Below are 24,087 nucleotides of genomic sequence, written 5' to 3'. Positions count from 1 at the left end.
TCAAATAAGACTTCAACTTGCCGAATTGGAGGAGTTACGGAATGATCACTACAACAAAACCTATATTTAGCAGCGGTCATGACCGCTGTTAAAAGTCCCAACGACCGCTGGTATTATATTTGCCCGCGGTCTTCCGTCTGCGAGTATTCATCTCGTCGGTGTATGCTTTACCCGCGGTCATAACCGCAGCTATTACGTACCTCTTATAATTAGCAGCGGTCATGATCGCTGGTAAATACATGTAGGGCTGTTCATTCGGTTAAAACTGAACCGAATTAGCCAAAAGTAACCGAACCGAAATATTTCGGTTAGGGAAAAAAGATAACCAAAACCGAACCGAATTAATTTCTAACCGAACTTGAACCGAAACCGAAAAAAAATTCGGTTCTTCGGTTAGTTCGGTTATAACCAAAATTCCATAGCCCAAAAGAGATCAAACTATCAGTCTACCCCCACCCAAATCTCACCCATCTTTAAAACCCATCTCCCACACCACCAAGAAAAACCCAATTGAAACCAAAAACCAACAACAAAACCAAAACCCCAAATTCCATAACCCAAAAGAGATCAAACTATCCCCATGCAAATATCACGGATCAATATAAACCCATCTCCCATACCTTCTCTTCCTCTCTCTTCTCTTTTTATTTTCCCTCTCCTTCCATGTGGGTAGCCTACCTGATGATCCCTCGAAGTCATATCTCTCTCTATTCTATCTTTTTTTGATGATTTGGGTTCTTTGAACAAGGGAGAATAGAAGAGGGGTTTTGGATGATTTGGGTTTTTTGCTTCTCTATATTTGCCCTTGCTAGTTTGGGTTTGTTTTTTTGGAAGAAGGGAGAAAAACAGTAGCAGAAAAAATGGGTGTTTTCTTATGCTTCTCTCCCTTCTCTTTCTTTTTGCAGAGAGAGTCTTGCAGGCGACTCACGTGGGTTGTCATAACTTTCTTGGAAGATGTAAAAACAAGCCCATGGTTTTGAATAGACCAGCGGTTTTGGAGAAATGGTATTAGTGCTCGAAAGCTGCCAAAAGGCAAAAAGCATTTTGAATTTCACTAAAAACAAATGGGCAAAGATAAAAAAGGACAAACAAAAGAGCAGATTGAATCTTAACAAAAGCTACTATACTGTTAATCGGGTATAACCGATTTTTTTTAACAAAAACCGAAGCCGAAACCGAAAACCGAAAGTGGTACAACTTGTTAACCGAAACCGAACCGAAGCATAAAAAAACCGAACCGAAATAACCGACCAAATTCGGTTCGGTCGGTTATTTCGGTTTTAACCGTATAGTGAACAGCCCTAAATACATGTTTCTTTAGTTGAGCTAGAGATATATACCAGCGGTCATGACCGCTGGTAAAATGACCGCTACTGTACCTCTTATAATTAGAAGCGATTATGACAGCTAGTAAATACATGTTTCTTTAGTTGAGCTAGAGATACATACCAGCGGTCATGACCGTTGGTAAAAGTTATTCTACACTAATTGCATACCTCTAAACCAGCGGTCATGACCGCTGCTAAAAGCACGATTTTTTTTTAAGATACCAAAATGCAGAAATATCCCAAAACATGGGTACAATACACACATTCAGAACCAGCTTTACAAATTAAAACTCATGACACATAAAGAACCTGCTTCACATATTAGAACCTGTGACACATGCAAAACCAAGTTTTACAAAAGAAGCACCTGGACACTTTGATAAAAGAACTTTTAATTTATTTAAACAATAGAAAATTTAAAAATGATGGAACAAATCAATGGGGATGCCTTAAAGGCTACAAGTGTCACAAATAAGCAAAATAAATCCATGGGGATGCCTTAAAGGCTACAAGTGTCACAAACAAGCAAAATAAATCCATGGGGATGCCTTAAAGGCTACATGTGTCATAGATAAGTAAAACAAATCCATGGGGATGCCTTAGAGCTTGAATTATGTGATTGGAAGATGAGAAGAATGAAAGCTTCCCCACTCCATGATAACCTGAAAGAAAACACACGTACATTAAATTTATTCATTGACCCAAAATTAAAGCTTCAATTTATCTTAGCATTAACAAGTCACATCGATCATGTATGTAAAGAAGAGTGGTGAATAATTATGTGAAAGTGCACACGCCAAAAAGCTCTAAGCGGCCAATGAGAGATCGTAAAACAAACTGAGTTCGTCCCATAATCCAAAGACAGTCTTCTGAATATTAGTAGCCAGTAAATATAATACGAGGAGTAATAAATTATATATATATATATATATATATATATATATATATATATATATACACACACACACACACTAGTAAAAAACCCTGTGCGATGCACGAGCCGACAAAGAACTGTATAGACCACATCATAGGTTGATCCAAACCATCCATGTGATGGAACACAACAGAAATAGGTTGTGCCCCTAAAATCATTTCCATAGGCTGATCCTAGCCCTCCACTCTATAGAGGTGAAATGCAACTGTGGCAACCCAAGAGGGGGAGTGAATTGGTCAATTAGAAATTTTGGCTTAATTAGGTGTGGAGGTTAAAATCAATTTGCCAATTTTAAGCTATTTATATCAAACCCTAGTTCAAGTAATCAAGATAACACAATTAGGGTTTAGATATTTCTTATCATTTATATTTTGGAAAAATTGTTAGAAAAATGCAAAGTTTTGGTTAAATTGTCAAGTAAGCGCACGTTCTTTATTTTTGTGAAATAGGGGCTGTCAGTACTTCTAGAAATCCCAAAGGACAAGAATACCCTCCCTTCTCTTTTTCCCTTCACCTTTTTAGCTCACTTCCCTATGCATTTTCACCTACCCTATCACCTTTTCCCTCCACCTTTTCACCCTCTTCTTCCCCAAACGTAAGAAACTCCATGAAACCCCATGGAAGCTTACCATTGCCAAACGTTCTAAGCTCCATTTCCATTGGCTTTTGATAAAAACCTCCATTGTGAACACCCTCTTCTTCCCCAAACGTGAGATTTCTTCATGTGCGCCGGTAGGTCCTCTCTTGATTAGGTTAAAGACGTTGTTTTCATGTTGTGTGATTTTTTGGTTTATTCTCATCCTCTCTTGCTTAGGTTTTAGATGACTCTTTTGACCCCTCTCTCTTTCTCTCTCTCAATGGTTCAATGGTTGAATGGTTCAATGGTTGTAAAGTTTTTAAATGGTTCCATGTTTGTAAATCCAATATCAAACCCATTATTAATCTCATTATCAATCCCATTTGGTTGCTCTATGTACACAATCAATTTATACACTGGGAGCCATTATTTAGACCTTGGAACCATAATTTAGTGGTTCCAAGAGTGTAAGTAGTGGTTTCAAGAGTGTAAATAGACATCCATGCACTTTATAAGTGATCATGAGTGTATTGATAGTGGTTAAGGTAGTCATACTCAGTATGTATATAATCCGAACCATTATGAACACCTCAGAACCACAATTTATTGGTTCCAAGAGTGTAAATAGTGCTTCCAAGAGAGTAAATAGGAGGTCATGCTTTGTAAAAGTGGTTTAATTAATAGTGGTTCCGAGGTATAAAATGTGGTTCCCAAGTGGTTCCCTAGTATAAAATGTGGTTCCGAAGTGGTTCCGGGGTAGAAATTGTGGTTCCCTAATCGTTCCGAGATATAAAATGTGGTTCCCTAGTGGTTCCGTGGTAGAAAATGTGGTTCCGTAGTTGTTCCGGGGTATAAAATGTGGTTCCCTAGTGGTTCTGAGGTATAAAATGTGATTCCCTAGTGGTTCCGGGGTGTAAATGGGGTTCCCTAGTGGTGTGGTTTCGTAGTGGTTCTGGGGTATAAAATGTGGTTCCGTAGTGGTTCTGGGGTATAAAATGTGGTTCCGTAGTGGTTTCGGGGTATAAAATGTGGTTCCCTAGTGGTTCCGGGGAATAAAATGTGGTTCCCTAATGGTTCCGAGGTAAAAAATGTGGTTGCATGGTTGTTCCGAGGTATAAATGGTGCTTCCATAATGGTTCCGGGGTATAAAATGTGGTTCTCGAGTGGTTCTGGGATATAGAATGTGGATCCGTAGTGGTTCCAAGGTATAAAATGTGGTTCCGTACTGGTTTCGGGGTATAAAACCCATTATTTTATTGATTGTTGTAAGTTTCTTTTGTAGGTCCGGTGTGTCCTTCGCACCTCCTTTCTTTGCTTGGGAATGGAGTTGTTTGTTTTTTCTACAAAGTGGCATTGATTTGGGACACTTGTTACTGCACATGATACTTACTCACACAGAATTAGTAGAAATTAAATGCTATTGTAGCCACTATTTGGTCGGAACTGTACATTGATTTTACGTTTACCTCTCTCTCTCTCTATTTGTATTAAATTGGTTCCAAGAGTGGAAGTTGTGTTCGGGAAATTCTAATATCATTGGGGTTCGAAGAGTTAAATTATTATAGCTTGAATTTGTATAAGGTAGGCCCCCTCTTTGAAACACAGTCAATGCTAATGAAGACCCCATACACCCCTCCGAATCTAAACACTACCGAAAACTCAGTGGGCCCACATTGTTTGGATCATCCAAAGCGTTCATTTGATGGGCCCTCACATATATAGGGTGTGCCCAAAAAATCAGCTCCGTCGGATCATCGTAACCCTTCCATCTGTGGACAACAATGTGTATGTAGCCCTACTCGGAAGTCCGAACAAAGATTCAAATTTTCGAATAGAGTCCAGCACACTGGGCATTGTACTGGACTTCATTCGGAAGTCCGAATCCTTGTTCGGAAGTCCGAATCCTTGTTCGAAAGTCCGAGTCGGAAGGCCGAAAAAAATTTCGGACTTCCGAATGAAGTCCAGTAAAATAGCCATTTTACTGGACATTGGTCGGAAGTCCGAAACAAATTTCGGACTTCCGAATGAAGTCCAGTAGAATGGCCATTTTACTGGACTCCATTCGGAAGTCCGAAGCTTTGTTTGGACTTCCAAACAAAATTTCGGACTTCCGAATGAAGTCCAGTAAAATAGGTATTTTATTGGACAACATTCGGAAGTCCGAATCTTTGTTCGGATTTCCGAGTCAGACTTCCAAACAATATTCGGACTTCCGAATGAAGTCCAGTCGAATAGGCATTTTTCTGGATAACATTCTGTACAGTCCAGTACATTGCCCAGTGTTTGGATTCTGGAATGGGGTTCGTAGTGAGAGACCAATGGCTGAAAGAAAAATTAGCACCTGCATCTTGGTTTCATTGAACATAGGGACTGAAATAAAAAGTCTCAGCTGTGTCAGTTATGAGTTGAAATTAAACATACAATCAACATTTAAAAGTTAAAAAAAAAAATGAGAGTGTGATCTATTCCTACCCCTACTCAAAAATCATATGAGACGATCTCTTCTGGAACATCCATGACTTCTTCAACTTCCACTTCTTTGGCATGATATTCTTCCTCTTCATCACTAGCTTCGCCATCCCTCAATTTTGAAAAGGACAACCAACAACAATGTCTCCCAGGTAAGAGTGTCGAAGAGTTAAGGGGATACTATCCCATACACCCCATTCAACATTTTGGAAAGTCAAGAAGCTCGTATAGCCGTAATGACTTTCTGGGTGAAATCGAGGCTAGCGTCACGATTGATGTATTCCATCTCATTCAAAACGAACAGCCCACAGTCGTGGCTGCAAAACATGAAGAATATATGCAACAATAAGAATTAATCGTTTACAGAGGTTTCCTAAACTGAAGTAATAGCACGTAACATACCTGTTAGCTTGTATGGCCGATCGGCCACTACATCAATGGGGAATGCACTTATATCACTGTCTTTCACCTTTCGAAACCACTAGGGAACCACATTTTATACCCCGGAGTCACTAGGGAACCACATTTTATACTAGGGAACCATATTTTATACCTCAGAACAACTAGGGAACCACATTTTATATCCTGGAACCACTATGGAACCACCATTTATACCTCGGAACCACTAGGGAACCCCATTTACACCCCGGAACCACTAGGGAATCACATTTTATACCTCGGAACCACTAGCGAACCACATTTTATACGCCGAAACCACAAGGTAACCACATTTTATACCCCGAAACCACTAGGGAACTACATTTTATACCCCGGAACCACTATGGAACCACATTTTATACACCGGAACCACTAGGGAACCACATTTTATACCCTGGAACCACTATGGAAGCACCATTTATACATCGGAATCACTAAGGAACCCCATTTACACCCCTGAACCACTAGGGAATCACATTGTATACCTCGGAACCACTAGGGAACCACATTTTATTCCCCGGAACCACTACGGAACCACATTTTATACCCCGGAACCACTACGGAACCACAATTTATACCCCAGAACAACTAGGGAACCTCATTTTATACCACCCCGAACCACTACGGAACCACATTTTCTACCACAGAATCACTAGGGAACCACATTTTATACCTCGGAACGACTAGGGAACCACAATTTCTACCCCGAAACCACTTGGGAACCACATTTTATACTAGGGAACCACATTTTATACCTCAGAACCACTAGGGAACCACATTTTATACCCCGGAACCACTATAGAACTACCATTTATACCTCGGAACCACTAGGGAACCCCATTTACACCCCGGAACCACTAGGGAATCACATTTTATACCCTGGAACCACTAGGGAACCACATTTTATACCCCGGAACCACTAGGGAACCACATTTTATACCCTGGAACCACTACGAAACCACATTTTCTACCACGGAACCACTAGGGAGCCACATTTTATACCTTGGAACCACTAGGGAACCACAATTTCTACCTCGAAACCACTTGGAAACCACATTTTATACCTCAGAACTAATATTAATTAAACCACTTTTATAAAGTATGACCTCCTATTTACTCTCTTGGAAGCACTATTTACACTCTTGGAACCAATAAATTGTGGTTCCGAGGTGTTCATAATGGTTCTGATTATATACATACTGAGTATGACTACCTTAACCACTATCAATACACTCATGATCACTTATAAAGTGCATGGATGTCTATTTACACTCTTGGAACCACTACTTACACTCTTGGAACCACTAAATTATGGTTCCAGGGTCTAAATAATGGTTCCCAGTGTATTAAACCACTTTACAAAGCATGAACCCCTATTTACTCTCTTGGGACCATACTTTAGACTCTTGGAAGCACTATTTGCACTCTTGGAACCAATAAATTATGGTTCCGAGGTGTTCATAATGGTTCCGATTATATACATACTGAGTATGAGTACCTTAACCACTATTAATACGGTCATAATCACTTATAAAGTGTATGAAAGTCTATGTACACTCTTGGATCCACTACTTACACTCTTGGAACCAAGGTCTACGTAATGGTTCGAATTGTATAAATTGATTGTGTACATAAAGCAACCAAATAGGATTGATAATGGGATTGATAATGAGTTTGATATTGGATTTACAAACATTGAACCATTTAAAAACTTTACAACCATTGAACCATTGAGAGAGAGAAAGAGAGGGGTCAAAAGATTCATCTAAAACCTCAGCAAGAGAGGATGAGAATAAACCAAAAAATCACACAACATGAAAACAACATCTTTAACCTAATCAAGAGAGGACCTACCGGCGCACACGAAGAAATCTCACGTTTGGGGAAGAAGAGGGTGTTCACAATGGAGGTTTTTATCAAAAGCCAATGGAAATGGAGCTTAGAACGTTTGGAAATGGCAAGCTTCCATGGGGTTTCATGGAGTTTCTTACGTTTGGGGAAGAAGAGGGTGAAAAGGTGGAGGGAAAAGGTCATAGGGTAGGTGAAAATGCATAGGGAAGTGAGCTAAAAAGGTGAAGGGAAAAAGAGGAGGGAGAGTATTCTTGTCCTTTGGGATTTCTAGAAGCACCTGACAGCCCTTATTTTACAAAAAAGAGAATGTACCCTTACTTGACAATTTAACCAAAACTTTGCATTTTTCTAACAAATTTTCCTTATATTTTCTAACCCTTGTTCAATATACACATAAACACAAGAAATGTTAGAATTTACCAATCACCACAAAGAGGTAAGAGAAGTGGAAGGAGACCAAAAAAAGATTTATAGTGGTTCGGTCACTAACGGAACTACTTCACTACCCAAGTACTTGGTCTTTCCTTGGGAATTCTCCACTATTGTTGAAAGCTTTACACACGCCTTCTCCACCTCCGAGGGGAAAAATCCTCTAGCTCTGGATTCACCTTTCTTAATGGGCCGAATCGAAGACCGTCTTATAATCAAGCTTCTCCTTAAGGCTGAAGCGGAAACCCCTCTCACAACTCCTAGATTCACCTTTCTTATCACACCGAATAGGAGACACTCAATACAAAGAAGAACAAATAAAGAAAAACTCTCTTTAGCCCCTTGATAGGCTTGATACAAAGATAATAGCTCTCAAAGCTCTCTAAAAGATAACACAAATGAAAGCCCTATGGAGATCTTCTTCAAAATGAAATATGCAAGTTCAAAGCTCTTTGAAGAAATTAATGGATTTGAAGGTTTAAGCTCAAGTATGATTTTTAATAAGTCCAAAAGTCTCTTAATCCATTATAGAACGACATATTTATAGCCCACAGTCATTCATGACCATTTTGGGGTAGTTTGGGCAAGAAAAGATAAAAAACGGGTCAAAAAAGCAACTAGCCGTTATGCCCCAACGGCTAGTTTCTAGCGCCGTGGTGGTCGACCGGGGCAGGGCCATCTGGAATTTTAAAAAACTAAAAATTTACTGCCCCGGTCGACCGGGGGTTCAGCGGTCGGCCGGTCGACCGGGGGTTCAGGACCGGCCCGGTCGACCACGGCTGCAAGAACAATTTCTGGCCGCGATCTTCTAAAATTCATATCTCAATCGTTTCTCGCAGGATGTTAAAGTTCTTATACACTACGGATATGAGTAAATGAGAGAAATCTGTTAAAAATATTTTCATAAATATTTGAAAATGTTTTGGACCCATTTAATCAGGTTTAAGCTGCTGTTTTCATAATTCAATTCCTAATGTCATTCCTTTTCATTTGTAAACTTTGGTTAGCGCTTCTGCTTTCGTTCTTGGGCTATGGAATTTTATTTTAATAACATTTATGACCTTTGAAAATAATTTTACATTAAATACAAATAGGTTTTAAGGTTGGTTTTGAAAGACGATTGAAAAACACTTTAAAATGCAAAACCACTTGAAAAAGCTCTCCAATACAATCTATAAAGTTAAACTACTTAGCACCTTGATCGTATTGGCTTTGTAAGCCCAAGGGCTCATCCTCTTACCTTGTTTTGATGATCAACAAATCCAAATTGATTAGTTCTTTATGGGCTAATCGTTTGCCTTGAGTGTTGTGCTTCAGACAGGTCCTACACAAGTCAAGTCATACTAGCACACACCTTGTTGGCCTATGCTTGAAGATGAACCAAACACAATGGCAAAGGAGCTCGGAACATACTTGGACCAATCACACCTTGGAGGATTAACCAAGGAGAAGCTAAACATCATCCACATCAAGCATTTGGACAATCTGGAAAAATCAATGAAGGCCAAAGCTAGAGGATCAACAAGCAATGCAAAGGACAAAGGAGCATGAACCAAATGGTGACATCATCCTTGGAAGGTGTCAAAGAAAGAAGCTCAACTTTGAGGATCCCAAAGCAAGCCAAGAACCACATTGAAGATCAAATGAAGATTGGCTAAAGAGAAGTTCAAGAGAGTACTTAGAATGGTAGTATGTATCACCTTTCTCTCTTGTGTTTTCTCTTGATCAAGGCACATCTTAAAATCCCTAAAAATATATTTTTCAAAGAGACTAACACACCCTTTAAGGACTTAAATGGATAAGTGAATGGCCATGGTGGTATACCAATATGTTGGGACCCATATGGCATTCAACACAACATTGAACAAAACAAAGTTCCTAAGAAACAACCAGGACCAGCAACTAAATCCTATCAAAATTTATTTAAAATATTTTTAACAGATAGCTCTCATTTTTTCATATCCTTAGAGTATAAGAACATCGAATTCCGATAAGAAATGAAGGAGATATGAATTTTACAAAATCAAAACATCCTGCTGGAAATCCAGTTTCGGAATTCTGAGAATTGTTCTCGGAATTCCTAGCTGGAATTCTGAGACATTTTCTCAGAACTCCGAGAAAGCCCCTGGACTAAAAAAAAATAGGCGTTGGGGGTCCAACAGCTAGTTGACTTTTTGACCCGAAAATTACTAGTTTGCCCCCTGAAACGGTCATATTGTGTTGGGACTCTATATATACCCATTGTATGGGTTCAAAACATGATGATGAACATGTTCCAACCTTAAAGAACCCTTGAAATTCACTTGTAAATATTTTTGGGCAAAATCTCTCACCAACCTCTTGTGCCTTGATTTGGAGAAAATCCTTTGAGATTGGTTTAGGCATCACTTGTATTCATCTTTGAGAGTATATTAGGAGCTTCATTGTGCAGTGTAGCCTACATAGAGGCAAAGCTATTTTCTTCTTCTTTGTTCGATCGGTGGCAAGGGCATCCGTATTCTCTTGGAAGAAGGGCTTAGTTCTCGGCCGTGTAGGAGAGACGTTGTTGGCTTAGTTCTTGGCCGTGTAGGAGAGACATTGTAAAGGTGGCAAGAGCATCATCATTTAATTCCCTTGGGATTGTAATAGCCTCGGAGCACGGCATCGTGGAGGTCTTAATAGTGAAAATCCTCAAGTGCGACCTTGAGTAGAGTGGAGTAGGCCGTTGGCCGAACCACTATAAATTCATGTGTCACTTGTGTGGTATTTCTCTATCTCTCACTCCCTCACTCTCTTATTTATTTGTGCTTGCATTTTTACATATTTGGAATTGAGTGAGTAGTTAGCATTATGGTTTTGATTGAATAATTATACCTTGCTAATTAGGCTATTAATTACTTAATTAAGTTTGTTAATCAATAAGGGTTTTCAACTTATATTAATTTGTACTATTATTTTTAAGTTCAATCATTTCAAATTTAATTAAACAAGGGATAAAACTAGGGTGATTTTGGGAAACATTTTTTAAAGAAATTTTTTTCATAAACAACCTATTCACCCCCTCTAGGTTGCCAAACCGGGTTACTCTTTGGATTTCAATTGGTATCCGAGCTAGGGCGCTTGATTGAGACCCTAACCGGTTAAGAGTTAAAAGATCAAATTTTTGGCAATTTTAAAAGAAGGGATCTAGACTACCTATTTTGGATGGTTCAGATTATGGATCATGGTCGATCCATATGAAGACATACTTAAAAGGTCTAGATAAAGATATGGTAAGGATAATTGAAAATGGATTTGTTTTAAATGCTAAATCTAAAGGATTAAATGAATATTATAAAAAATTATCTTCACTTAACACTAAAGCCCTAATTTGTTATATGTTGTGCCTTGCCACCTACCACCTATGATAAAATATCTTCTTATCAAAATGCTAAAGATGTGTTAAACAAATTTGAAAAATCTTGTCAAAGTGAAATTTTATGCTTAACAGGATTACTTGATGAATCACATAAAAATACTTTAGAAAATTTGATTTCACTTTTGAAGAACTACAAAATGCACTTCAAGAATTGGATAAGAAACTTGAGGATCAACTAGCTAAAAATGAAAACTTGAAAAACTCTCTAGCTAGTATTAACAATGAGTTTAGGTCACTAAAAATAGATCATGCACATCTTAGTGAAGAAAATGAAGTGTTTAAAAAGGATTTTATTGAATTAGGTGAAACCATTGCATCACTAAGAGAAGAAAACCAACTCCTTAAAGAAGAAGAGAAAATCAAAATATTTTCATCTCTTGAATCAATGAATTTTAAAACGAAAATCAATGACTTGAAAATCAAGAATGAAACATTACTGTTGAAAAATTATTATTTACAAGAAAGTGTAAAACATAGTTTTCATCATAGTCATTCTTGTAAATCATCTTGTTCATCCCGTCCATCTACCTACTCATATATGTCTTGTGATATTTGTGGTAGATTTGGACATGACAAATCTAAATGCAAGTTTAGATTTGTAAATAGTAGTAAGTTTGTTTCGGTTAGAAAAGATACATCAACTTGCTTGGAACCAACATAGTTTGGGTTCCAAAATCCCCTACTTGAATCACATCATATGATTAGTAAATTTAGGGGTAATGAGCTTAAAATGAAATATCATTTGAAAATAAATTTTTGATACGGTATGCTTATAGTTGGTTAACCTTATTGTATCAATATTCAATGTGCTTAATTTGAAAATCTTTTCAAAATATGAGTGTATAGATACTATATGCCTATCTTTATTTAAATAACATGTATCTATATATCTTCTTATAATTCATAGTCTATATGCTTAAATGTAGTTAATATGAGACTTTGATATAATGAGCCTAATTGAATTTCATTTTGAGTTTCCTAGTCTAAGTGCTCACATATACTTAAAAATCATCATGCACTTAGAATAAGTCATTCATCCACATGACAACCATAATAGAGCATTCAATGTGAAAACCATAATTTGTGCTAAATAGGAAAATCAACCACATCATTTGCCCATGTGTTCAAATTGTACTTACAAGTATATCCTCAAATTTGAACATTATTTGGTAGTTGCTAGAAGCTAGGTTGTACGATCTATCACATCTCTCTAGCAAAACAAAAAAAGAGAAGAAACCTATAGGTTTAAAGACTTGAACTCAAATAGAAATTTATGGCATCAAATAGTATTTGAGTTGTGAATATGCCAAAATATTATTCTTTAAACTCTATTTTGGACAAATATGGCACTTGCTAGAAAATTGAGTACCTAAACTTGTTTACATTGTCATTTCTAGCAAAACTATGGTATTTAATGCCTTGTCTAAGAAATCAACTCAAATCCTTTCTTAGACATCTTTATGTACCCTAGGTGAATAAACGTGTTTATTACTTAGCACCTCGTTGTCCTACATATCCATTCTACAATATGCTTTATATTATAGAGGGAGTCAAAGCCTTCTAGGCAGCTCATTGACCTCTTTAGAGAGATGATAGGTCTATTGTCGGGTTTGTGGGAACTCAAGTTGTTGTACATTCACCATGAAGGGAACACAGACGGGATTGTCTTTCTGCCACCCTGCAATGCTTCCTGTACCACATATCATCTCAGGTCAATCGTGGCGGTGATCTTTGGCTGCCAGAAAATGTTCTGGCAGGTTACCATACCAAAATGTGTCAACATAACTATATTCAAACCGTACATTAAAGTCCAGGCTCATGAGCCTAATCTAATTTTATTTCCTAGCCCATGAGCTTGGGTAAATAGCCAGATCATCTGTCTTTCATCACTGCCCCTGAGGATTGGAAGAAATTCATCGTTGGCGATAAATTGGTTGAATTAAGAATCCACTCTATAGTAGATATCCTTAGCCAAATCGAAAGAATTGGTCACATTCTAGCTTGGTTCGATGTTACTTGTATATTTCACCTCCATAAGGCAATACCAATGCTGGCTATTATGCAAATAATGGAATTACATGTACTTAGTGTATTGCTATTCCATGCCATTTGACCTCTAGACCTTATAATCTTATATATATATATATATATATATATATATATATATATATATATATATATATATATAACTTTTATACTGTTTACAAGAAAGCCATGTTCCAACACTAACAAACGAACATTGCATTCACATCTCTCAAAGAAAATCGATTAGGGGTTGTTGAATGCCTTTAGATTCACTCATAGGCTTCATTGCATACAAAATATTTCTTACCCACTGGAGATTCTGAAAAATGGAAGTTAGAAGCATCAATGGTACATATCATAATCACTGTTCTGGATTTTGGGGTTTTGATGCTATTTTTTTTTCCAGTATACTGTAGCAATCATGAAGGTTGCAAAAACACCATGACATATCATGTAAAGTCATGAACTAATATGAAAATTTACAATTCAGTAAACTATTGCTTACAATATTAGATTTTTTTTATTTTAAATAACACAAGGGATGTCTTAGTCTAAACTATAAACATTCATTTACAAATTATAGAGCTTTCCAAGAATTGTTTGATGGGCAAACTTCAAAACAATGGTTGACTGGTGGGAAGGTTGTTAACTTAAAGCCTTCATTGTTCCACGAGATGCTATGTTCTATGGATCATGACAAATTAATAACTCCAAGATAATTATCAGTACTTATGAAGCATCTTCTACTTACATAAACATGTTCTCATACCTTTGGTTTAGAATTGCCAGTCCATTTGTATCATGAAGGAGGGATATATCACCAATCACATAGAGAACCTGATAAACAAAAAAGAGAGACTACATGATAAGGTGTCATTAAATCTACCCACGTAGCATTCCAATACTAAGAAAATTTTAAGACCAATATTATGTGTCCTATAGATGGTATAAAAGATATATGCCCTTGCATAGTTTCAATAAATGGAACATAACTCTATGATCACGCCTCAAGTTCAAGAATAAATGGACAAAAGATAAAAAGACTTAAATTCTAAACCTGTTTTTTTTTTCTTCGGTGATGACAAAAAATCTATCAAGGAAGATGAAGAAAGTAGAAAATTGAGAAATCTCTAATCTCACAAAATAGGATCAAACGTGATGAACAACAAATGACAAGAAGAGATGCAAGAAAAATAATCGCCCAAAGCAAGAATGCAATATTTACGTGTGTAGACACCCTCATTTTGGTACACTTTAACCAACAATAACCTAATATATTGATCCATCGAATTTCACTAGTAAAATATGCATCCTCACATTCCCTGAAAACCAAAATGATAAAGAGATGTACCTGGTAAGACGATTAGATCCGAAAAATTGGAAAAATGCCCTGATTGGTGACTTAGAGCGTTAAATCCAAGTAAGAGTCCCTCTATCATTGATTTATATGTTTTAAGGCATTAATATCTCGATCTGACTTTACGGATCATCAATCGGGACAAAATAAGCTAGTGTCATTTCACAACTCGGACCCTGATTCCATTATGAGACCCGATTTCTGTAAATCGTTTGATCAAGGGCTGATTTTTTACCTGGGTATCTTTCTTTATGATCATTTATTCAAAATAATATCAATCAAGGTCGATCTCAAATTTGGATTAAACATTGGGCGACTTTAATTAAGCAAAAATCCAGTGAAAAGTTACGGATCAAGGCGGGATAAGCGAGATCCGTCGAAATCGTCCCATTAAATAATCGATATCAAAACTTTCTAATGACTCAACTATTGTCAATATCATGGTTTAATAGTTTTAACAATTGACCCAAAGTTGATCGAATCAGTTGGTTCGTTCGAACCACCGATTTGCTCGATCTTTGGAAAAACAATCTACCGACGGAGATCGGAGGCTCGCATTGGTCGAAAATTCTGAACATAGTATTTCTACAGCAATATTGTGCTTAAATGAAAGAGGAAAAATCAACGATTCCAACGGCGAATGAATTATCGAAATCGGACTTCAAAATCTCCTGAAAACTGCGTTTTTCGATATTCACATTCAAAATATTTGAAAAATATTTCAAAGATTCTAGGAGATTTGGAGGCATCATCTCGTCCATTCTTTCGATCGAAATTGATCTCAACCACCCAATCTTATTCCATATCTTTTACAAAGATTCCAGGAGATTTGAAGGCATCATCGCGTCCATTCTTTCGATGCCCTAAAGATTGCAATTTATCTCAACCACCAAATCTTATTCCATATCTTTGCAAAGATTTTAGGATATTTGGAGACCCCATCTCACCCGTTCTTTCGATCACATGGAGATTGCAGTTAATCGCAACCATCCAAATCGTTACCATTCTCTACAAAGGCAATCAAATTGGACATTTCCCTTGTCTTGAAATTTGCTTCCAAATCCACAAAGATTCCAAGGACAAGTGTCATCATCTTGGACCTTGAATTGTTCCTAAATCTTTAGTGCTTGATACTGACCATATAAGTGCCTGCCATTTTTAACATGGCCATGGCTAAAATGGAAGATGCCAAAGAATGAGGAGAATATTTTAGAAAAATTCGATCTTGGCCATCCTTTTTCCTTCCTTTCTCCATCACTCAATCTCCACCCTACACCTTTAGGCTCCTAAGAAGGCAACCTAGCTCACACATTCCCCTATAAATACCTCTCCATTGCTCCATCCCAAAACAACTCAATACTCCAAGAGCCCACACACACAAAAATTACTCTTCTCACTTACTCTCAACATTCATCTTCAAGGAATCATTTTTTGGTTGGGAGTCATCTTCAAGGAATCATTATCAACAAGGGATCATCTTCAAAGTATTTGGAACCAAGAAAGGATCTCCTCCAAGCTTCAAAGAGGTAAGCCTTTATTTTAATTCTAAATCAATGTAGGAGGCATATGAGATTAGCATTTAAATTCATTCCTCACTTCTCTCTCAAGTCCCTCTTCTCTTTGTTTTCATTTTCTTTTTTCCAAATAATCAACCTATGGCCACAGACCTACTTTCCTAACACCCTTTTTCTTTCCCAAAGGCCCCAAGTCTTATTCAGCCTCACCCCCACACCCTTCAGCTTCATATCCCCCATACCATTCGGTCATGCCATGGCCTACACTCATCGGCACATCTCACACACCCCACCCATAGTCACCACCCTATTCCCCATCCCATATCCTATTTCCCACATCTCATCCTACCTCACCTATTTCCATTCATCCCATCAAACCTTTTTCATGCCTATAGCCCATTCACCCATCATACATACCCATAGCCCATAGCATGCTCCCAAAGTGATCTAACAGATCTTCTCTAGATCATTTGACCTCACAATTATCCCACCACCATTCGGCCATCCCCTTGGGCCCCACCACCATTCGGTCACAAACTTGGACCCCACCATCATTTGGTTATAAACTAGGCCCACTCAAGAGAATCTAACGAGGCACCCCGATTTAACCCGAGTCAACCCAAGTCAGCCCGGGTTCAATCCGAGTTCAAACCAAGTCAACCTGAATCAGCCAACTCGAGTCAACCCGAACCGTACCACCCGAACCCCAATCCGGACCAGCCCGGTCCAACCCAACCCACCCAGTCCAACTTTGAACCGAACCGCAATCCGAGCCAACCCGGACCTAACCCAGTTCAGCCCCAACCTAACCCGATTCAATCCGAGCCAACCCAAGTCAGCCCGAGCCAACCCGAGTCAATCCAAGTCATACCCAAAACCCATTGAACCAAGACTAGCTCTAACACCACCTTCATTCGCCCAACCCCATTAAATCCAACAGACCCATTCACCATGCCCCATAAGCATATATCCATTATTTCATAGCCCATATCCCCATCCCCATAGCATGCCTTCATAGCATACATCCAACCACCCACATATATCATTCGTTATCCATCTACTGTACGCATTAGATCCCATAATTCCTCAAGCCCATGTGCCATGCTTCCATCCTCATAATCACATAGCCATAGATAGTCACCATGCCCTATAGCCCAACATCACATCCCATAGCCCATCTTCCTAGTCTGCTTCATTAGCCTAGCCCAAATCTGATACATTCCATCAAGCCTATGCCCATCCTATACATCCCATCCGACCACCCCATCAGACCTTTTCCTATTTATCACACCCAATCAAACTACACTCAGCTCCCATCCATACTCTATTAGAATAAATCCCAACCAAACTTTACCCCAACAGACCCCAATCCAAATGGTCCACCTCAACTTCGACCCCACCCAGCTCCACCCGCCCCGACCCAATCCAACCTGGTCTAGCCGATCTAACTGAACCTCCCAAGCGGACCCAATCTGGGCGACTCAACCCACCCAACCCAGGTCTAGTTTAAGCTAACCCGAGTCAGACCGAGCCAAGCCGGACTCAACCCAATCCAACCCAAGCTAACCTGGGTCCAATTCGACTTGACTCGACCCGATCTAATCCAACCCGAGTCTGCCCGGATCCAACCCGGTCCAACGCGGTCCAAACCAAAATTGCACCAAGTCCATCTAACCCGGATCAAACCCGACTCGCACTCAACCCAACCCAATTCAACCTAACCCACACCCTTAGACGTACCTCGAGTCGCACCCCGGCCCGTAGCCCGCACCCATATCTTCAACCACAGTGCCAATCCAGAACCAACCCGCAACCCGTAAACTTCATTTCACTCAGACATGCCTCGTCCCAACCGGACCCAACCTGCAACTTGCATGCCGATCCATAGCCATTGGCCCCTATGCCATCAGCTCCTATGCCATCACATAAATTCCACTAGGACCACATCCCCATCCCATACTCCATAGCCATATATTCCATGGCTTACACCCATCCAGCCACGCACATCATGGAGTTCACCCTCACACACCCGGCCCATAGCCACTAACCTATTCCTTATTTCCCATCCAATATCCTATTTATCACATCCCAACAGAACCTTGTCGCCTCCCCTTTAAAGTTATAGCATGTTTACATATCCCATGCCATCATCCCATCACTCTCCCATCCATCAATTCACACCCTACCATCCCATATGCTATCACGCTCCCATCCATTAATTCACACCCTACCATCCCATATGCTATCATCCCCCCACGATCTATTAATTCGCATCCCACTTTCCCATATGCATGGCAGTAACCCCATCTTCATATCCATTTCCATCCGACCCTCCATTGCCAACCGATCCTCCACTTCCATAATCCCAACTGCAAAAGACCCATAGTCCCTACTATCCAACCCAATGGTCCGAGTCTAAATTTGAGTCAACCCAAGTCCGACTCAGATCCAAACCCAAGTCTGACTCGGATCCAACTCTGAACCATATCCCAAACCCAAACCGCGACCTTGAACTCGCACCCTTAGACTCAACCCGACCCGACCCAGCCCAACCCAACCCAACACCAACTTGACCTCACCCATCAGACCCGAACCTCTTCATCCGACTCTACCTCGTATCCATAGCTCTAACAGACCTTACCCTCTCTAGCACCCAATCCATCACATCTTGTACACCAATATTGTTTGGCCTGTTGTACCTCACTACATCCAATTGCCCCCACCAATCCGTATAGCCAACCTGGACTCGACCCAATACCTAACCGAGTCGTACTCCAACCGTTTCATGCCCCAATCGAGTCATATAACCTAACCCAAACCGAGTTGCATCTTTTCCTAGCCTAGTTGCACCCCTTTTGCCTAACTGAGTCATCCCATGGCCTTTAACAAAGTCACCCAAAGTCCAATTGAGTCACACTTCTATCTCCTCAACCAAACCTAAACACAAACCTAATCCATTTGTCCGAGTCTCATCTTTCTGCTCCTTAAATTTCATTCCCAAATGAATCTTTGTCCAACCTGTTGGTGTCAATTCTCAACTCGAATGTCCAAAGGCCCAAAATCCAAACATGAGTCTTCTATCTAAGATCTCATCTTAAATCTCCCAATGGAACTACGTGTGGCTTGATCCCCATCACGGGGTACGTAGGCAACTTGGCACTCCCAAGTTCAGTCACACCTTTCTCCATCCTTCTCGTTCCCCTACACCCTTCTTCATCCCTTCCATTCCCCTATTCACCCTTTTCTTTTCCTTAAACCCTTTTTGCATGTTAGATGTTTTCTTTTGCTTAGTTGCATGATTAGTTGCATGTTTAGAACTCTTTAATTGTTCTTATCGTAAGCTTAGAATCACATGCTAGTTGCTTTCTTTGCATGATTAGTTGTGTTTGTTAAATTTGGAACTCAAAAGAATTCAAAAATCTTAAAGAATCTAAGAACTCATAATCATCTAAGATGAAAAATTCCAATCTCCAAAACATAAAGTTCTAGGCTCTAAACTTAGAGATCACACTCTAGGTTTTCAAAATAGAATTCTTAGAATCCAAAGTTCACAAATATACTAAAAATGTAACTTAGGTCCATTGCATTAAATCTAGGTTCATATAGCATAGGTCACTCCACCTCAAATCAATCAATCTAATTCAACTCAAACCGAATCGCAGTAATCTCATGAAATGTCAAAAACACTCACATAGGCACATAGGCATGTAGTTGCATGTAGGATGCACTCCTGGCCCGCATGAGTCTAAACTGTGAACGGCTAAACAATTAGAATGCACTTAGGTTAATAAAATTCATATTCCCCCCGTTAGTTAAAACTAAATAATTAAAGCTTTTAAAAGTTAGGCAAGGTCGATGCTATACACTTCGTGCGGTACACCTTCCGACCTCGTAACCAGGTAACTTATCCAGAACTCAAAACGTAGACCATGTTAACAGAGTTAATCATGGGTCCTAGATCCCTAATCTAGGTGGCGACTCTGGTCAGTTGCTTCTTTCGTGAAGTTAGGACTTTTATCCTAAATTTATGGAAAAAGCAACCATATTCAAATCTAATGGACAAAGGCGCTATCATCATCACAAGACACACACCCTCGTGGGGCCACCCCTCACCGGGACGGGATCCACAACATGGTTCGGCAGTGTGCCTACATCGACAGGAAAAGAGTTTCACTATTTTGGTTTAGGGTTACAAAATTGTACTTGCCTCTCGGCCAAGAAAACTCGAATAAGCTCGAAACAATTATTACATAGATTATGTATTAATGGCCATTACATTAGCTCAACCTGCAGGTGCGTCATGCACATAGGCGGTCAGGTAATCAATCGTTACTAGAATACAAGACAATTGCACAACAGAGGAGATACAACAACAAAAAATGGGACGATTTGTCCCAAGAACAAAAAATGGGACGAATTGTAATAGAAGACTGCTACATAAGAGTGGGGGGGGGGGGGGGGGGGGGTGATGGCATTGCGATAAAGAGCGGTTGGGATCTTTATGGAACTGCTTATGGCCGTCCATCTTCCAACATTCATATCCGGAATCTTATTGTTCAGTCCACGATGATGTGATCTCTCTATCCCTCTCTTTCTCTTATAGAAAAACAACCGATACAAATACTAGCACAAATGATTTTAGGGGTGCAACTCAGGTCGTACTCAATTGTAAATGCACATTTTTTCATTCAACTGCACAAAAATAGATTATCTATCCTGCAAGTCATCTTACAAAGGAACTGTTAATTAGCATATATATAATTATATACAGGGATATGAGATCAGCATTGCAATGTTTTGATATATCAAAAAGTTGTAGTGTGTGTGTGTCTATATATATAAGGGAAATGATATCAAGGGGGCCAACATAGCATGAGGTGTAAAATAGTAGGTCCCACTATATGCATGGGTTTAGATATAGTTGATGGGCCCAAACATAGTATTGGAAATGACCCTGTTCTTTACACTTACTTCACAGACCTATCATTGTGGGATCCACATTTTACATATAGCCATTCAAACATTCATAGACCGAAGTAATGAACTTTTATTCATCAAAGGTAACACCATGTATTTACATTCAAAATAGTATGCCCATCTGCCATTCAAACAATTTAGTTATATACCAAATCTAATCAAATTCCGGGAAATGAAGGTCTTCATATTTGGATCCTAAAAATACATGATTCTTGTCTAACCCTATAATAGATTGGATAGATCAAAAGGCTGTATGTATTATTAGTGGCAATGAATTTGGTAGGAAAGTAAAAATGGAGATGGGGAGGGAGAGATTACAGGCTTCGTATCCAAACAAACCCCACCCCCTTATAAAAAATATCATAACAAATCTCAGCCTTGGCAGAGTAAATAGAAGAAAAAAAGGTTCAGCATAGCTTTTGGCAAAGGGAAAAAATAGATTAAGGCAACATCTAGCACATTCCACTTTTATAGGTGAAGAACACCATTCTCTCTTTTTCTTCAATCTGGCCAACAAAAATACATAGAATGGTTAATGGCCCCATTTCAGTTCTTGGAAAAAAAATTCCATATATCCAAATAGTAGCCCTAAATTATTATAACAACCCATCCATATAAAACACCGGCCATTAATGCATTAGGGAACATTTAAAAATAAGGAAAATAAAAAAGACGTCCAATGAGCATGTAGTGATATAGTAGGGAGGGGGAGAGTCTGCCACAATAAGAAACCAACATCAAACAAAAAAAATCAAAGCCTTCACCAGAGTGAGTGAGAGAGAATACCCAATCATCATATAAAAAATCTAATGAATCCAAAAAAGAAAGAACAAACAATTGTGATAACACATTTACAATTAAAGTAGAATCTGAACCCATCTATATTAAAAACAAAAACCATTAAGATCCTTGGATAGAAAGAACAAAACTCAGAGGGTTCGAATCAAGCCTATAAAAACCAACTTCACACAATATAACCAAACTCATCTTAAATCCTAGACAATAACCAAAACCTAAAAAGAAGAAACCGAGATCGTTACCTTGCAAACCTAAAAAGAAGAAACTAATTTCACCCAAACTAATAAGCAATAACTTGAAACCCTTTTTCAGAAAGAAAAGAGAAATCAGGAGGACTCACATGGTTGGAAGATGGTACAGATCTCAGGCCAGAAGGAATGAAAGATGGTGGAGAGGGTAGAACCCTAACCCCAAATCAGCCCCCTTCGGAGAATCCCTCCTATCCCAGATTAGGGTTTCACGAGCTATTTTTTGCTCCTAATCGGTCGCCGACGAGGATGGAAAAGAGGGAGCGGGAGAGAAAAGCTAGGGTATTTCGTGAAAGAAAAGTTAGGGGATGAGGATGGAAAAGAAGGAGCGGTAGAGAAAAAGTAGGAAGTGCAGGACAGAAAAATTAGGGCGCGAGTGATAATTTTTAGTGCTTGTTAACGCATTGTTTTCTCCAAAAATATAACAGCTATCGGCTAAGTGACGGCGCCTAAAGGGCCACATTTAGTAGCGGTTTTTAAGCCCGCTGGTAATTGATGACTTTGTTGTAGTGGATGCTTACGAGAATGCAAAAATCTACAAATAAAAGACAAAAGATTTTCATGACAAGTATATTTTGAGAAAATCGTTCCAGGAAGGTGATAAAGTTCTTCTATACAATTTAGGATTGCATCTCTTTCCAGGTAAGTTAAGATCCCGTTAGGATGATCCATATTTACTCCCATGGTGCGATTGAAGTTTTGAACCCAAATAATGGAGAAACATTTAAAGTAAATGGACAAAGACTGAAACTGTATATTGCATTACCATCATCAAATTTGGAAGAGGTCATGGGTCTCCATGAGCCTCTCTATTCAACTCTTTCTTAAAAGTTTAAGGTACGCCTCTCTTCATTGTCCTTGTTTTTATTTCTATTTTTGCATGCATTGAGGACACTGCTTGATTCAAGTATGAGGATGATAGTATATTTAGAAAACTTATTTGTAAGTTTCTTTTTATGGTTTAAAGTAGAATATTTTATTTTTCGTTGTTTTTAGTATTTTTACAAAAGAAGAAATAACTAGATATTATTGGAAAGAAATTTTTATCCTGTTTTAGGAGAGGAAATTAGTCTATATTTTAATTATGGAATTTGAGAAAATAAAAATAGCACTTTCTACTTATAAGTTTGATTTTTTTTGTAATCTTGTTTATAAAAGATTTGATTAGGAGATGAGATTAGAATGTTGGCTTTCATATGGTAAAGTGAAAAGGAAAGAAAGGTGAAAAAGAAAAAGGAATAAAAAGGAATAAAATACTTTTTGATCTAGTCTTGACTTGTAGCATTTTTTACTCGAGCAAATAAGTCTGAGGGGTGCTCTACACCTAGTTCCTTAAAGCTATATAGTTTGAGAGTAATTGACCAAAAGCTCATTACAAGGGTCATCTAGAAAGCTTAAGAGGTCAAGACATTGCACGGATCAAAGTAAAGGCTGAACTCATATTGCATCAATTTCTTAAAGATATATACAAAATTGCAAAAATAATTCCAACACTGCTTAGTAACTTGGGTGACTGGTGTAAGCCTTGCATGTCCTTAGAAATAATGGGACCAAAAGCTCATTACAAGGGTCATCTAGAAAGCTTAAGAGGTCAAGACATTGCACGGATCAAAGTAAAGGCTGAACTCATATTGCATCAATTTCTTAAAGATATATACAAAATTGCAAAAATAATTCCAACACTGCTTAGTAACTTTGGTGACTGGTGTAAGCCTTGCATGTCCTTCACACCAATGGCAGTATAG

At 38.7% G+C, this 24,087-nt stretch overlaps 1 long non-coding RNA gene across 1 annotated transcript; it reads right to left on the bottom strand.

The window, feature by feature from the left end:
- Positions 1-1,724: 1,724 nt before the first annotated feature.
- Positions 1,725-22,682, bottom strand: LOC143886132 (uncharacterized). Its single transcript, XR_013253688.1, has 3 exons — positions 22,435-22,682; positions 14,218-14,285; positions 1,725-1,990 (listed from the first exon to the last, which is right to left on the bottom strand). It is a non-coding gene; the product is annotated as an uncharacterized LOC143886132 (long non-coding RNA).
- Between the last annotated feature and the right edge of the window lie 1,405 nt (positions 22,683-24,087).

The sequence above is a fragment of the Tasmannia lanceolata genome, unplaced genomic scaffold (genome assembly GCF_043159265.1).
Source record: "Tasmannia lanceolata isolate RefF3 unplaced genomic scaffold, GAP_Taslan_0.1 ptg000011l, whole genome shotgun sequence".
Classification (NCBI taxonomy): domain Eukaryota; kingdom Viridiplantae; phylum Streptophyta; class Magnoliopsida; order Canellales; family Winteraceae; genus Tasmannia; species Tasmannia lanceolata.
The sequence above is the reverse complement of the archived record's forward strand: the minus strand, read 5'-3'. Positions and strand labels throughout refer to the sequence as shown.